The 16,900-nt window shown below is 38.1% G+C and overlaps 1 pseudogene; it reads right to left on the minus strand.

The window, feature by feature from the left end:
- Nucleotides 1-15,242: 15,242 nt before the first annotated feature.
- Nucleotides 15,243-16,376, minus strand: LOC130709263 (cytochrome b-like; annotated as a pseudogene).
- Between the last annotated feature and the right edge of the window lie 524 nt (nt 16,377-16,900).

Raw genomic sequence — 16,900 nt, forward strand, 5'->3', positions numbered from 1 at the left:
TTCATCTCATGTTGTGTTTCTCCTGTTTTAGTTTATCACTTAAGATGCTTCATTTGCAGTTGAGTAAGAAGAAAGTCCAACTCAAAATGGCTTAGGCAATAAATGATTTTTGCCTAAGGAACAGGAACATCAGGTTTAGGCTCAGGTTTGGTTATTTCAGCAGTTCATTGAGGTCATCAAGAACTCAGATTCTGGGACTTCCCTGGTGGTCCTGTGGGTAAGACTCTGCCCTCCCAATGAGGGGGGCCTGGGTTTGATCCCCGGTCAGGGGACTAGACCTCGCATGCCTAAACTAAAACTAAAGATCCCACATGCTTCAACTAGGACTGGGCGCAGCCAAAATAAATAAATATATTTTTTTAAAAAAGAGAGAACTCAGATTCCTTTAATCTTTCTGCTGTCATCCTCACCATATTAGGTTTTGTCTCCAGGTTGATTTCTTCATGCTGACAAAATGGTTGCAGCAACTCCAAACATCTCATCTTCACAGAGCCATGTCCAAAGGCCAGGAAAGTAAACATTCCTTTCTTGCATTCTTTTTCTTTAAAACAAAGAAAAATTTCCCAGAAGCTTCCATCAGACATCCCTCATTTCATATTGCCAGAATTACATCACACATCCATTCCTAAATCAATTCCTGGTGAGAAAAATGAAACTACTATTCCTTTCTCTTTTTTTATAAATTTATTATTTTTTAAAATATTTATTTATTTATTTATTTGGCTGTGCCAGGTCTTAGTTGCAGCACACAAGATCTTTTTTGTGGCATGCAAGATCTTTAGTTCTGGCATGCGGGATCTTTTAGTTGTGGCATGTGGGATCTAGTTCCCTCACCAGGGATGGAACCCGGGCCCCCTGCATTGGGAGAGTGGAGTCTTAACTGCTGGATCACCAGGGAAGTCCCTACTATTCCTTTCTTAAACCAATCATATTTCACCGAAGGCAGGGGCTACCTTCCCTGAGACTCATGAATGGTGAATACTTGAACAAAGTCAGTGTATAATCGAGCAAGGAAAAAGGGGGCTGCAGAATAGTCAACCAACATTGCCTGCCCTATGTAGAGACACTCAAAGAAAAAAGAATTAAACATATTTTAGCAAACTGATTTCATTTAACTTATAAGACACCTCTTTCAAATGCTGCAGATAAAAGAGCAAGTTTATCTACTATGGCTGTTGCATTGCATTTAGGACAAAGTCCTTGAAAGTTTATGGTTAAAGAATGATAGGAGAGCTAGGAACTGCAGTTAAGCGAATAATCATGATTTCAAGGAGAACAATAAGAGAAGATGATGCTCAATTGAACTGTAGAGGTAGAATAAAATCATTTCAGAAACTACTGTGCCTCTTTTTCATTCTCTCCTTTTTTTTTTTTCATTCTCTCCTTTTCTTGACATCTACTATTCCTCACCTTTAACTGCTAATTATGGAACAGAAGTTGTACCTTCATTGACCAAATTACCTTGGAAGAAAGTTGGCTTGAGCTTGAGGTGTTTGGATAATCTCCAGTTACTTCAATGAGACATTAGTTTAGCTGAGTAGAAAGAATTGGGTTTGGATTCTGACTTTACTTCTCAATGGCTGTGTGACTCTGGGGAGTTACTTTAACTTCCTGAGTGTCAATTTTACCTCATTGTCAATTATTGATTATAGGATTGTTGAGGGAATAAACTGAGATGATGTTTTCAAAATGCCTGGCTCCTAGTGATTACTTCCTTTTTGTAGATCTGGCTGCTGCCCAGAGGTCCCCAGGCTTCAGTTTCTGCCTTCAGTTTTATTTCTCTGCTTTTCAGTGTCCCAGGGATCATCTTAAAGCAGAAAGCAAACTCCATAGTGGTAAAACAGGAAATGATAGAGGAGGGAAAACCTGTGTGTTGAATTTTCTTGCCCCCTCCAGCCCTTCCTCATGCCACCAGGTTTCACTTACTGTTCTTCTGCTGACCTGAGATCCACAACCCCACAGTCCCTTATCCTGCCCATTTTTACACCAAAATCCATCCTCCTGAAGAATTCAAATCAGGGGAAACTTCGAGGGGGACAAAGTGAAACAACTCCCCTTCTTGCTGCTTAGGGGTGCAGCAGGAGACAATGTGTTCTCGCTAACCTAGGTGGAAATATTGAGTATGTTTTTCTATTAAAATAATAATAACAAATTATTTTAATAGAAAACAATAATGTGTCAGGTCAGCCAAACAGTAAAACTTAATTTCCTTTTCTGAAAAAAGTGATTTTGGGGGAGAGTATTCAGATAACCTTCAAGAGTAAATGTTTGTATGAAAGTTGGGTATGGCATAGACTTGACTTTTAACAGGACACATGGTGCCCAGCATAAAGACTACATTTCTCTGCCTCACTTGCAACTGAGTAAAGTCATATGACTAAGTGCTAGCCAGTGGGATATAGGTGCAGTGTAACCCAACAGCTCCTCAAAACCTTCCTTAAGAGACAGTGGGTATGGGCCCTTTGCTCTGTCTCCTTTATCCATTCTTCCTGGAATGCTGATGATACCCACCTGGACCACGGGATGAAGGCCACGCTCTGGTATGGCAGCACGGTGACCTGAGTGGAACCTGGTCACACTAGCTCTAGACCACTTATTTCAGACATTGCACACAAGAGAGAGAAATAAAATTTTATTGGGTTTATGCTATTATTATCTTAGTTTTTATAACTCACGATCAAACTTAATCCTAACTATTGCTTCTTGACACCATTATCTAGCACAAAATCAAGTTTAAAAAAATTTCAAACTAGAAGATATCAATACAATGCCTCTGTCCTAGATCAAAATGCAAACTACACAGTTAAACTGTTAGCAAGAATACAGAGAAAGGGAAGTTAATTCAGTGAGTTAATTTTGGACCTCAGATCCCTTTAACCTGTTGATAACGTTCTTTACAAAGCAGTCTTCAGCCGTGTTGTGGAATTAATTCTACTCAATGGAAAAATAAATAATGGTATCAGATTTCCTCAGAGAAGCATGCTTTGGAGCATATTGCCTGGGGGGGGGGGGGGAAGTAGTAGCTGAAATACAGTACATAAAGCTATGTGACTATAAAATTGTATAAAATTGTGACTATAAAATATATAATTTTCTACGACATATTTGCTGACACATGTCAAGAGAAAATAGTTTCTATGCAATGAAAAGAGACTTAAGTAGACACGTAACTTAGGTCATAAACATTTTCAAAATGTCAACTGGAAAACCGTCTACAGTTGTCTAATACCATGTGTCTCACAGGGGTTCTGTTTGACAAAAGACATCCATATCTGACCTACATATCATGGTATTTAGGAAACATTACCAAGTCATGATAAATCGACCTATATAGATTTGTGAAATTTTTGCTTCATGGATCTTGGCTTTGGGCACTTAGCACCCACTCCCACCTCTTCTGAATTCCCTCCTGTGCCATAGGGGCTAGAAGGCAAAAAACTACATTTTTCAGACTGTCTTACAGCTGGGGTTTTAGATGCAGCTTAGTTTCCTCAAGGATGACACAGTTGGGTATGAATGTGGAGGCCATTTTCCAGCTGCTGTTGTGTTTGGTAAGCAAGTCCCAACAGATATAAGTGTGCCAGTGTCCAGTTACCAACTTTGTGAGTTGTCAGCCATGACAGCAACACATGTGACGGCAGGAATAGCAGCAGCTGGCCTCCTGATTTCTGCTCCTCCAGCTCTTTCACAAGTGTGTAAACACCCAAATTCCTGTGTTAAGTCCTCTCTACTCAAATATCTAGAGTGAATTCTGTTTTCTTCACTGAACCCCGATATGGTATTCCAGTCACTTATGTTTTCTAGGAATTAGGGAAATTAGTTTCCCAGAAGAGCCTAATTTTGTTTGTTAACTGAGTTGTTTAATGTTAAAAAGGGATCTTTGGCATATCATAAATATTTGTATTTCTTAAACATAGCGTAATTTAAATATCTGGTCATTTTCAATATAAATCTAGTAATTTTTCTAAAAACCTTTTACTTGATCTTTGATTACTATTTTAATAACTGATAAGTTTAACAGAATAATTAATCCCAAATAATTAATACCGTCATTAATTATAAGCAGTTTAAACTACAATCACAAAATTTCAATGTATCTCAGGGCCTTCATAGATCTAACAGGGTAGACCTAGACATTTAGCAAACTAAAAGCTATTGATTTGTTCTGTCTTTATCTACTGGAAATTACATCGAAGGTCAAGGTTTCCTGTAGGAACTTCTTCTGCATCAGGAAAATCATTAGAGAAAGGCCATTTCCAGAAATGTTGTGCTTGGCAAATTAATCTTTTTTGAAAAGCTATTCACCACATTAGTACAATATGAAAACCCAAGCAATTAGCAGAATTCTTCATTCTTAGAGCTGCGGGCTTAAGTTCAACATTTCTTGATTCATTGCCCATGATTCATTATTTTGAATAGCTGTTTTCCAGGCTAAGACCCCATGTTTGGCAATCACAGCAATAAAACTCAGAAATGATGTTCAGTATTATTCATGTGTACCCATACACAAAATTTGTTTCCATATACCACAGTTATTTACTGATGCCTGGTTAACCTTTCGATCTCATTTTTCAAAATGAGACGTCGTTTTTAAAGATGGTATTCCTGAATATAGTCTTTCAACTGTACAGTCAGAAAATGTTGAATTTTATAATGTTAACTGTGCCCTGACAAAAATCAACCATCCTTTGTGGGCCAACAGAGTCTGATTAGGTGGTATAAGGAAGACATTTCTATCAAAATAAAAGGTCCCTACTTGAATAAGATATTTACAACTAGTTTGTCACAGTACTTGGAAGTCAACAATTAGAGATTAAGGCTTTGGTTAAATTAGAAGCTCTTAAAATACAAATTCTCATAGGAAAGGTAGCACCAATAAAAAATTTTTTTTAATTTAAAAAAATTTTTAAATTAAAAAGGAAAAAAACTTAAAAAGGATGTCTATATGTGGATAACTGAGTCACTTTGCTGTACAGCGGAGATTGCCACAACATTGTAAATCAACTATACTTCCATTAAAATTTAAAAAAAGAAAGGAAAGGTAGCACCAAAAGTCCAACCAACAACAGAAGACCATATAAAAAAAATCAGTGGCATTACATAATAAATCATCATACAGTGAGATGACATACAGTAAAGAAGAATGAGCTACAGCTACAAGCATCCATAAAAATAGACTTAAATTAGATCATGTTAAGCAGAAAAAGGCAATATAAAATGGGGTGATTCCATTTATATAAAGTTCAAAAACAAAACTAAACTAAAAAATATATTGATTAGGAATAGATACTTATATGGCTTTAAAAAGCTATAAAAAAGAGAATGGACTTGAGGATACGGGGAGGGGGAAGGGTAAGCTGGGACAAAGTGAGAGAGTGGCACTGACATATATACACTACCAAATGTAAAACTGATAGCTAGTGGGAAGAAGCTGCATAGCACGGGGAGATCAGTTCAGTGCTTTGTGACCACCTAGAGGGGTGGGATAGGGAGGGTGGGAGGGAGGGAGACGCAAGAGGGAAGCGATATGGGGCTATATGTATATGTATAGCTGATTCACTTTGTTATAAAGCAGAAATTAACACACCATTGTAAAGCAATTATACTCCAATAAAAATGTTAAATAAATAAATAGTGAAAACCAAAAAAAAAAAAAAAGCTATGAAAAGAAAGCATGCAGAGAAGCGTTTAAGAACACATATAAGAAAGATGCTTGTAAGAGTGCTTCTTGCTTGCCATGTTGAGAACAATCAGTACTATATCAGTGAATGCATGAGATAGCCTTTCTGTAATGCATGTACAGAAGTGCTTAAGAACACATGTGGACTTCCCTGGTGGCACAGTGGTTAAGAATCTGCCTGCCAATGTAGGGGACACAGGTTCGATCCCTGGTCTGGGAAGATCCCACATGCCATGGAACAACTAAGCCCATTCGCCACAACTACTGAGTCCACATGCCACAACTAGTGAAGCCCACGCACCTAGAGCCTGTGCTCTTCAACAAGAGAAGCCACCACAATGAGAAGCCCGTGCACCACAATGAAGAGTAGCCCTCCTCGCTGCAACTAGAGAAAGCCCATGCACAGCAAAAAGACCCAATGCAGCCAAAAAGGAAGGAAGGAAGGAAGGAAGGAAAGGAAGGAGGGAGGGAAGGAGGGAGGGAGGGAGGAAGGAAGGATTATTAAAAAAAAAAAAAAGAACACTTGTAATAAAGATGTTTGTAAGGAAAAAACAATCTTATTATAGACTGAACTGTGTACCCTAACCCAATCTGCCTGATGTTCTTATTAAGAAAAAAAAAAAAAAAAAGCTGTGAAGAGTAGCCATTAAATGATAAACACTAAACTTAGGTCAGCAGTTACTCTTTAACCTGAGGAGGTGTTTTTCATCAGAAACCTCTTACAGTAACAAAGGTGCTGTACCATTTTGAATACAAAACTCCAAAATGGAATTTCCAGTTTTACTTTATATGGATGTGAGACATTCTTTCTTAAATGTAATGAAAACAAAATATAAAAGCCTAATTTTGCCTTCTAAAGAAATATTACCAATGTAAATAATCCCACGTTAGTTATCACCATGCTGGTGTTGAAAGGCTGATATATTTAGAGACAGGAATTCGAGGGACAATGCATCTTGAACATGATACCAGCATTTGTCTTTCAGCCCTGTTTGAGAATCAGGCGGTAACTTCTAAGGTCTGCATTAAACAGAAAAGCATCACCTTTGGTCAGTTCTGCTTAACAGCAAAGTAAGCTCTGAAGGGGCCTCCTAAATGACACAACAAGTGGGAAATTTTGAGAGAGGCAGAAATAATCTATTGTGGCTTAAAATGCAAAAGAGTACAGAAATCATCTGAAGGCTCCTAGGTTTCAGGTTAAAAGTGGAATGTAAAAACTTCGTTAACGTTTGATTCCTTTCTTCAGTCTGTTTGTATAACAATGTCCATTCAGATATGAACTCTGTAAACCTACCCACCTGGAATTCTCAAGAACTTCATCTGCTCAAGGATTCATCCAGTGAAATATTCTCTCTCTGAAAATGGTACTGAGGAATATTTACTGGGATAGTATGACATTTATTACATCAGTGTCAACATAAACAAGCCAGTATACCCAAAAAATACTTATCAACTTTCCCTCGGATTATACTAAGGCTCTGCCATCTTTGGGCATACCTAAACCTTTTCAATACTATTCATCCTTCATTCATTTATTCAACAGATATTTATTTGGTACCTGTGATGTGTCAGATACAGTGCTCAGCACTAGGGATATGATGACAAGATGAAGATGATCCAGCTCTTGTGGGGCTTACAAGGGTCTGTGATTTCACTGAGAATTGGCAGTCACCATATAACATTAACTGGCAAAAAGCTTCACATAGTTATCATTTGCCCACTGTGTAAAGTAGAATTTCCTTTTCTTTGTTCTAAAACTATTTCAATGAAAAACTCTCTCTTAAGCCTTTAAAGTGGGCCCAGCATTCTTCTTAGTTTCTACCTGAAGAACCTGGCAGCACAGCTGCAGAAGCAGAATGTACACTTATGGCCAGTCCAAGAAAGCTATAAATCCATATATTTGCTATTTGGCCTAGAGTGCTACAAAAATTTTAAAAAAGAAAATCTACTCTCAAAAGTACTCTGAAAGAAGGATTTGGACTGACAAGGATGGTTCCATGTGGCTCAATATCACCCACAAAAGTGAAGTGCAAATATTTTCTCCCATTCCCAAACAAAACGAAAGTTGTCTTTTCATTTTGTTTACGGTTTCCTTTGTTGTGCAAAATCTCTTAAGTTTAATTAGGTCCCATTTGTTTATTTCTGCATTTATTTCCATTACTCTAGGAGACAAATCGAAAAAAAATATTGCTGTGATTTATGCCAAAGAGTGTTCTGCCTGTGTTTTCCTCTAGGAGTTTTTTATAGTACCTGGTCTTACATTATGTCTTTAATCTGTTTTGAGTTTATTTTTGTATATGGTTTTAGAGAATGTTCTAGTTTCATTCTTCTATATGTAACTGTCTGGCACCACTTATTGGCAACAAGAAGACAACCTGTGGAACAAGAGAAAATATTTGCAAATGATGCTACCGACAAGAGATTGATTTCCAAAATATAGAAACAGCCCATACAGCTCAATATCAAAAAAAAAAAAAAACACACACAATGCAATCAAAAAAGGGGCAGACAACCTAAATAGACATTTCTCAAAAGAAGACATACAGATGGCCAACATGCACATGAAAAGATGCTCAACATTGCTAATCATTAGAGAGATGCAAAGCAAAACTACAATGAGGTATCACCTCACACTCGTCAGAATGGCCATCATCAAAAAGTCTGCAAATAATAAATGTTGGACAGGGTGTGGAGAAAAGGGAACCCTCCTACACTGTTGGTGGGAATGTAAATTACTGCAGCCACTATGGAGAACAGTAAGGAGGTTTCTCAAAAAACTAAAAATAAAGTTACCATATGATCCAGTAATCCCACTCCTGGGCATATATCCAGAAAAGACGAAAACTCTAATACGAAGAGATACATGCTACCCACCAAGGATCTCATTCGGATTTGACAGAGAAATTAAAACATTTACAGACAAGCAAAAGCTAAGAGAATTCAGCACCACCAAATCAGCTTTACAACAAATGCTAAAGGAACACCTCTAGGAAGGAAACACAAGAGAAGGAAAAGACCTACAATAACAAACCCAAAACAATGAAGAAAACGGTAATAGGAACATACATATCGATAATTACCTTAAATGTAAATGGATTAAATGCTCCAACCAAAAGACATACACTGGCTGAATGGATACAAAAACAAGACCCATATATATGCTGTCTACATGAGACCCACTTCAGACCTAGGGACACATACAGACTGAAAGTGAGGGGATGGAAAAAGATATTCCATGCAAATGGAAATCAAAAGAAAGCTGGAGTGACAGTTCTCATATCAGACAAAATAGACTTTTTTTTTTTTATTTTTTTTTATTTTTGATCTGAGATTGGTTGTATCTGTGATGCGAAACCTGCAGATGTGGAATGCCATCTGTACATTTTTTTTTTTTTAAATGGGCAGAAGATTTATTTATTTATTTATTTTTGCTGTGTTGGGTCTTCGTTTCTGTGCGAGGGCTTCCTCTAGTTGTGGCAAGCGGGGGCCACTCTTCATCGCACTGCGCAGGCCTCTCACCATCGCGGCCTCTCCCGCTGCGGAGCACAGGCTCCAGACGCGCAGGCTCAGCAACTGTGGCTCACGGGCCCAGCCGCTCCGCGGCACGTGGGATCTTCCCAGGCCAGGGCCCGAACCTGCGTCTCCTGCATTAGCAGGCAGGTTCTCAACCACTGCGCCACCAGGGAAGCCCCAAAATAGACTTTAAATTAAGACTATTAAAAGAGATAAAGAAGGACACTACATAATGATCAATGGATCAATCCAAGAAGAAGATATAACAATTGTAAATATTTATGCACCCAACATAGGAACACCTCAATCATAAGGCAAATACTAGTAGCCATAAAAGGGGAAATCGACAGTAACACAATCATAGCAGGGGACTTTAACACCCTACTTTTACCAATGCACAGATCATCCAAAATGAAAATAAATAAGGAAACACAAGCTTTAAATGATACATTAAACAAGATGGACTTAATTGATATTTACAGGACATTCCATCCAAAAACAACAGAATATACTTTCTTCTCAAGAGCTCATGGAACATTCTCCAGGATAGATCATATCTTAGGTCACAAATCAAGCCTTGGTAAATTTAAGAAAACTGAAATTATATCAAGTATCTTTTCCAACCACAATGCTATGAGACTAGATATCAATTACAGGAAAAAATCTGTAAAAAATACAAACACATGGAGGCTAAACAATGCAGTATTAAATAACCAAGAGATCACTGAAGAAATCAAAGAGGAAATTAAAAAATACCTAGAAACAAATGACAATGAAAACACAATGACCCAAAAATTATGCGATGCAACAAAAGCAGTTCTAAGAGGGAAGTTTACAGCAATACAATCCTACCTTAAGAAACAAGAAACATCTCAAATAAACAACCTAACCTTACACCTAAAGCACTTAGAGAAAGAAGAACAAAAAAACCCCAAAGTTAGCAGAAGGAAAGAAGTCATAAAGATCAGATCAGAAATAAATGAAAAAGAAATGAAGGAAATGATAGCAAAGATCAATAGAACTAAAAGCTGGTTCATTGAGAAAATAAACAAAAATTGATAAACCACTAGCGAGACTCATCAAGAAAAAAAGGGAGAAGACTCAAATCAGTAGAATTAGAAAAGAAAAGGGAGAAGTAAAAGCTGACACTACAGAAATACAAACAATCATGAGAAATTACTACAAGTAACTCTATGCCAATAAAATGGACAACCTGGAAGAAATGGAAAAATTCCTAGAAATGCACAACCTGCCGAGACTGAACCAGGAAGAAAGAGAAAATATGAACAAACCAATCACAAGCACAGAAATTGAAACTGTGATTTAAAATCTTCCAACAAACAAAAGCCCAGGACCAGATGGCTTCACAGGTGAATTCTATCAAACATTTAGAGAAGAGCTAACACCTATCCTTCTCAAACTCTTCCAAAATATAGCACAGGAAGGAACACTCCCAAACTCATTCTACGAGGCCACCATCACCCTGATACCAAAACCAGAAAAAGATGTCACAAAGAAAGAAAACTACAGGCCAATATCACTGATGAACATAGATGCAAAACTCCTCAACCAAATACTAGCAAACAGAATCCAACAGCACATTAAAAGGATCATACACCATGATCAAGTGGAGTTTATTTCAGAAATACAAGGATTCTTCAATATACACAAATCAATCAACGTGATACACCATATTAACAAATTGAAGGAGAAAAACCACATGATCATCTCAATAGATGCAGAGAAAGCTTTTGACAAAATTCAACACCCATTTATGATAAAAGCCCTGCAGAAAGTAGGCATAGAGGGAACTTTCCTCAACATAATAAAGGCCATATATGACAAACCCACAGCCAACATCATTCTCAATGTTGAAAAACTGAAACCATTTCCATTAAGCTCAGGAACAAGACAAGGTTGCCCACTCTCACCACTATTATTCAACATAGTTTTAGCCACAGCAATGAGAGAAGACAAAGAAATAAAAGGAATCCAAATTGGAAAAGAAGAAGTAAAGCTGTCACTGTTTGCAAATGACATGATAGTATACTTAGAGAATCCTAAAGATGCTACCAGAAAACTACTAGAGCTAATCAATGAATTTGGTAAAGTAGCAGGATACAAAATTAATGCACAGAAATCTCTTGCATTCCTACACACTAATGATGACAAATCTGAAAGTGAAATTAAGAAAACACTCCCATTTACCCTTGCAACAAAAAGAATAAAATATCTAGGAATAAACCTACCTAAGGAGACAAAAGACCTGTATGCAGAAAACTATAAGACACTGATGAAAGAAATTAAAGATGATACAAACAGATGGAGAGATATACCATGTTTTTGGATTGGAAGAATCAACATTGTGAAAATGACTCTACTACCCAAAGCAATCTACAGATTCAATGCATTCCCCATCTAACTATGTACAGCATTTTTCACAGAACTAGAACAAAAAATTTCACAATTTGTATGGAAACACAAAAGACCCCGAATAGCAAAAGCAATCTTGAGAACGAAAAACGGAGCTGGAGGAATCAGGCTCCCTGACTTCAGACTATACAACAAAGCTACAGTAATCAAGACAGTATGGTACTGGCACAAAAACAGAAATATAGATCAATGGAACAGGATAGAGAGCCCAGAGTTAAACCCACGCACATATGGTCACCTTATCTTTGATAAAGGAGGCAAAAATATACAATGGAGAAAAGACAGCCTCTTCAAAAAATGGTGCTGGGAAAACTGGACAGCTACATGTAAAAGAATGAAATTAGAACACTCCCTAACACCATACACAAAAATAAACTCAAAATGGATTAAAGACCTAAATGTAAGGCCAGACACTATCAAACTCTTAGAGGAAAACATACGCAGAACACTCTATGACATAAATCACAGCAAGATCCTTTTTGACCCACCTTATACAGAAATGAAAACAAAAACAAAACTAAACAAATGGGACCTAATTAAACTTAAAAGCTTTAGCACAGCAAAGGAACCCATAAAGAAGACCAAAAGACAACCCTCAGAATGGGAGAAAATATTTGCAAATGAAGCAACTGACAAAGGATTAATTTCCAAAATTTACAAGCAGCTCATGAAGCTCAATATCAAAAAAACAAACAACCCTCTCCACAAATGGGCAGAAGACCTAAATAGACATTTCTCCAAAGAACATACACAGATGGCCAACAAACACATGAAAGAATGCTCAACATCATTAATCATTAGAGAAATGCAAATCAAAACTACAATGAGATATCATCTCACACCGGTCAGAATGGCCATCATCAAAAAATCTACAAACATTAAATGCTGGAGAGGGTGTGGAGAAAAGGGAACACTCTTGCACTGTTGGTGGGAATGTAAATTGATACAGCCACTATGGAGAACAGTATGGAGGTTCCTTAAAAAACTAAAAATAGAACTACCATATGACCCAGCAATCCCACTACTGGGCATATACCCTGAGAAAACCATAATTCAAAAAGAGTCATGTACCAAAATGTTCATTGCAGCTCTTTTTACAATACAGGACATGGAAGCCTCCTAAGTGTCCATCAACAGATGAATGGATAAAGAAGATGTGGCACATATATACAATGGGATATTACTCAGCCATAAAAAGAAACGAAATTGAGTTATTTGTAGTGAGGTGGATGGACCTAGAGTCTGTCATACAGAGTGAAGTAAGTCAGAAAGAGAAAAACAAATACCGTATGCTAACACATATATATGGAATCTAAGAAAAAAAAAAGGTCATGAAGAACCTTGTGGCAAGACGGGAATAAAGAAACAGACCTACTAGAGAATGGACTTGAGGATATGGGGAGGGGGAAGGGTAAGCTGTGACAAAGTGAGAGAGTGGCATGGACATATATACACTACCAAATGTAAAATAGATAGCTAGTGGGAAGCAACCACATAGCACAGGGAGATCACTCCCTCTTGTGAGACCATTAGAATCACAACTAAGTGCTGAACAATCATCGACAGGAAGACATGAACTCACCAAAAAAGATACCCCCCATCCAAAGACAAAGGAGAAGCCACAATGAGACGGTAGGAGGGGCACAATCACAATAAAATCAAATCCCATAACTGCTGGGTGGGTGACTCACAAACTGGAGAACACTTATACCAGAGAAGTCCACCCACTGGAGTGAAGGTTCTGAGCCCCATGTCAGGCTTCCCAACCTGGGGGTCCGGCAATGGGAAGAGGAATTCCTAGAGAATCAGACTTTGAAGGCTAGCGGGATTTGATTGCAGGACTTCGACAGGACTGGGGGAAATAGAGACTCCACTCTTGGAGGGCACACACAGAGTAGTGTGTGCATTGGGACCCAGGGGAAAGAGCAGTGACCCCATTGGTGACTGAACCAGACCTACCTGCTAGTGTTGGAGGGTCTCCGCCAAGTCCTTTGAGTTTTAAGCTGTTGCTAGTAGTACTCTGGCGAATAGTCTAGTTCTTATGATTATTTGGGTTTAGGGCTAAGCATAGTGGGGTATCTAATCCCAGTTTGGGTCTTAGCTATCGTGTGATCAGGATATGTTAAAGTCACTTTCATAGTTTATTTTTACTTTAATTATGGCTTTTTACAGCTTAATTAAGCTCTAACTTTATCTTGTATAATTCTTTAACATGCTTTACGCCATAATTCTATTAATTCGGGTCAATCGTATGGCCGCAGTGGCTGGCACGAAATTTACCAACCCTGATTAATATGACTTAGTCAAACTTTCGTTTATGGCTTAATTCTTATCACTGTTGTCTCCCGTGGGGGTGTGATTGAGCAAGGTGTTGTGAGCTGCTGGTGCGGCATGCTTGTTACCTGCTCCTTTTAATCTCAGTGATTTAGAGGGCATTCTCACGGAAGTGCGTACACTTGCATGTGTAATTCTATTAAAAACTAATAGAAAGGCTGGGACCAAACCTTTATGTTCATGGGGACAGTGAGCCCATCTAGACATTTTCAGTGTCTTGCTTTAAGAAGTGTTTAAGCTACATTAACTTGTTATATATAGGTGGTGTTTGTATGGTTGTGTTGAGTGGTTTATGTCAGATTTAGTATTAAATTTTTGATAAAATGGCTGGCGAATCTATTTTTCTGTCTATATGGGTGGTGAATATCTAAGTAGCTCATTGGTATGATGGGGGGGTTAAAGGTTAATTTATTCTGATAGGTAAATATTTTAAATCGGGGGGAGAATGGAGTGCTATGTCCTGCGACCATTGAATTGCACAATGAAGGTTGTTCATGCTAGTAAATAATTTTAATTAAGTCCAGCTACAATTTGCTTGACTGTGTTAAGACCTTTTAAGGTCATAGCTGAGTCCAAGCATCCCCGCCAAAATTAAAAAATACCAAATGCATGAAACCACAGTTATGTGTGAGCATGGGCTGATTAGTCATTAGTCCATCGAGATGTCTTATTTAAGGGGAAAGAGTGGGCGATTTTAGGTGAGATGGCCCTGAAGTAAGAACCAGATGTTTGATAAAGTTCGCCAATAGAAACCCCCACAAGTTATGGGTTCGGAGTGAGAAGAGGAACATCAACCCACTCGGCAGGGTTGATGGTTTCATGCAGCCTGGTGATCAAGCTCGTGGTCCAATGGACAGGATTACAGGTACATTGGTCGAGATTGATTTAACCTAATGTATTATGTACGACCAATAAATTATATGTACGATGCAATATCAATGATTTAATGTACATGCTTATTAGGCATGTGGTGAATAATGTAATGCACGGTTATACATACAATTTATATACGTATGTATGGAACGCATGTATTTATTGATGTGACAGTGCAGACATGCACAAAATACATGACATATATGTGATAAAATGGGTTGTTTTAGTACTGACATGGTACTGTAGTTTTATGAATGTCTTATAATATATTTCAGGGAATAGTTTATATAGAATTTCAGCTTTGGGTGCTGGTGGTGAAGTTTAGGGCTTCTTCCTTGAGTCTTAGGGAGGTGTGTCGTTCTCCTTTTCTGGTTTACAAGACCAGGGTATTGTGTTATACTACAACTCTTCATTTTAGAAATTTGTTTTCAATGATACTAGTTACTGGTATTAACACTAGGATTAAAAGAAAGTATAAAATAGATGCAAGTTGTCCGATAATGATGTATGGATGTTCTACCGGTTGTCCTCCGATTCATGTTAGTGTTAGTAAGTCTGCTACTGACATTCAAAATAAGAGTTGGCTGAAAGGTTGGAATATCATGCTTCGCTGTTTGTATGTGTGGAGTATTGGAATGAATGCCAGGGTTACGACTGAGAGTAATAGGGCTAAGACTCCTCCTAGTTTGTTGAGGATTGATCGTAGGATTGCATACGTGAATAGAAAGTATCATTCTGGCTTGATATGCAGTGGAGTATTGAGTGGGTTTGCTGGGGTGTAGCTGTCAGGGTCTCCTAGTAAGTCGGGTGAGAATAGGGCTAGTATTAGTGAGGCTAGAATTAGTAGTAGGGCGCCTAGGATATCTTTGTTTGTGTAATAGGGGTGGAATGGGATTTTGTCTGTGTTGGATGAGATTCCTGTGGGGTTGTTGGATCCTGTTTCATGAAGAAATAGTAGGTGGACGGCTGCTAGCACTGTGATGATGAAAGGGAGAATGAAGTGGAAGGCAAAGAATCATGTGAGTGTTGCTTTGCCTACAGAAAAGCCACCTCAAATTCATTCGACAAGGGTGGTGCCGATATATGGGATTGCTGAGAGTAGGTTTGTGATGACTGTTGCGCCTCAGAATATTTGTCCTCAAGGTAGTACGTAACCTATGAATGCGGTAGATATGACTGTAAGTAGTAGGATGATTCTAATGTTTCATGTTTCTTGAAAGGTGTAGGACCCATAGTACAGGCCACGTCCTACGTGAGTGTAGAGGCAGGTAGAGTCTATGGAAGCTCCGTTTGCATGTATATATCGAAAAATTCATCCATAGTTGACGTCTCAGCAGATGTGTGTTACTGATGAGAAGGCAGTTGTTGTGTCTGGTGTGTAGTGTATCACTAGGAATAGGCCTTTCAGAATTTGTGGGATCAGGCAGATGCCTAGTAAAGAACCAAAGTTTCATCGTGACGAGATGTTTGACAGGGTTGGGAGGTCAATGAATGTGTTGTTGATGATCTTCATCAGCGGGTGGTTTTTTCGAATGTTGGTCATTGGTTTTCTTATAGTTGAGTGACAATGATGATTTTTCATGTCATTGGTCATGGTTGGAGTCCATGTGAGAATAACAATGACATACATTGTATTTATTTTAAGTATTATTTTTGTGATTAGTTCTGTGGGGGTTTCTTCAAAACCTTCACCTATTTATGGGGGTTTAGGGTTGATTGTGAGTGGTGGTGTTGGGTGTGGAATTGTGTTGAATTTTGGTGGCTCACTTTTAGGTCTGATAGTGTTTTTGATTTATTTAGGGGGAATGTTAGTTGTGTTTGGTTATACAACAGCTATAGCCACTGAGCAGTATCCTGAGGTTTGAGTTTCTAATAAGGTTGTCTTGGGGGCAGTTCTTTTGGGGTTAATAGTAGAGTTTTTAATGGTATTTTATATTTTGAAGGATGAGGAGGTGGAAATTGTGTTTAAATTCAATGGGTTGGGGGACTGAGTTATTTATGATACCGGTGATTCTGGTTTTTTAAGTGAGAAGGCTATAGGGATTGTGGCCTTATATAGTTATGGTA

The sequence above is a fragment of the Balaenoptera acutorostrata genome, chromosome 11, assembly GCF_949987535.1.
Source record: "Balaenoptera acutorostrata chromosome 11, mBalAcu1.1, whole genome shotgun sequence".
Classification (NCBI taxonomy): Eukaryota; Metazoa; Chordata; class Mammalia; order Artiodactyla; family Balaenopteridae; genus Balaenoptera; species Balaenoptera acutorostrata.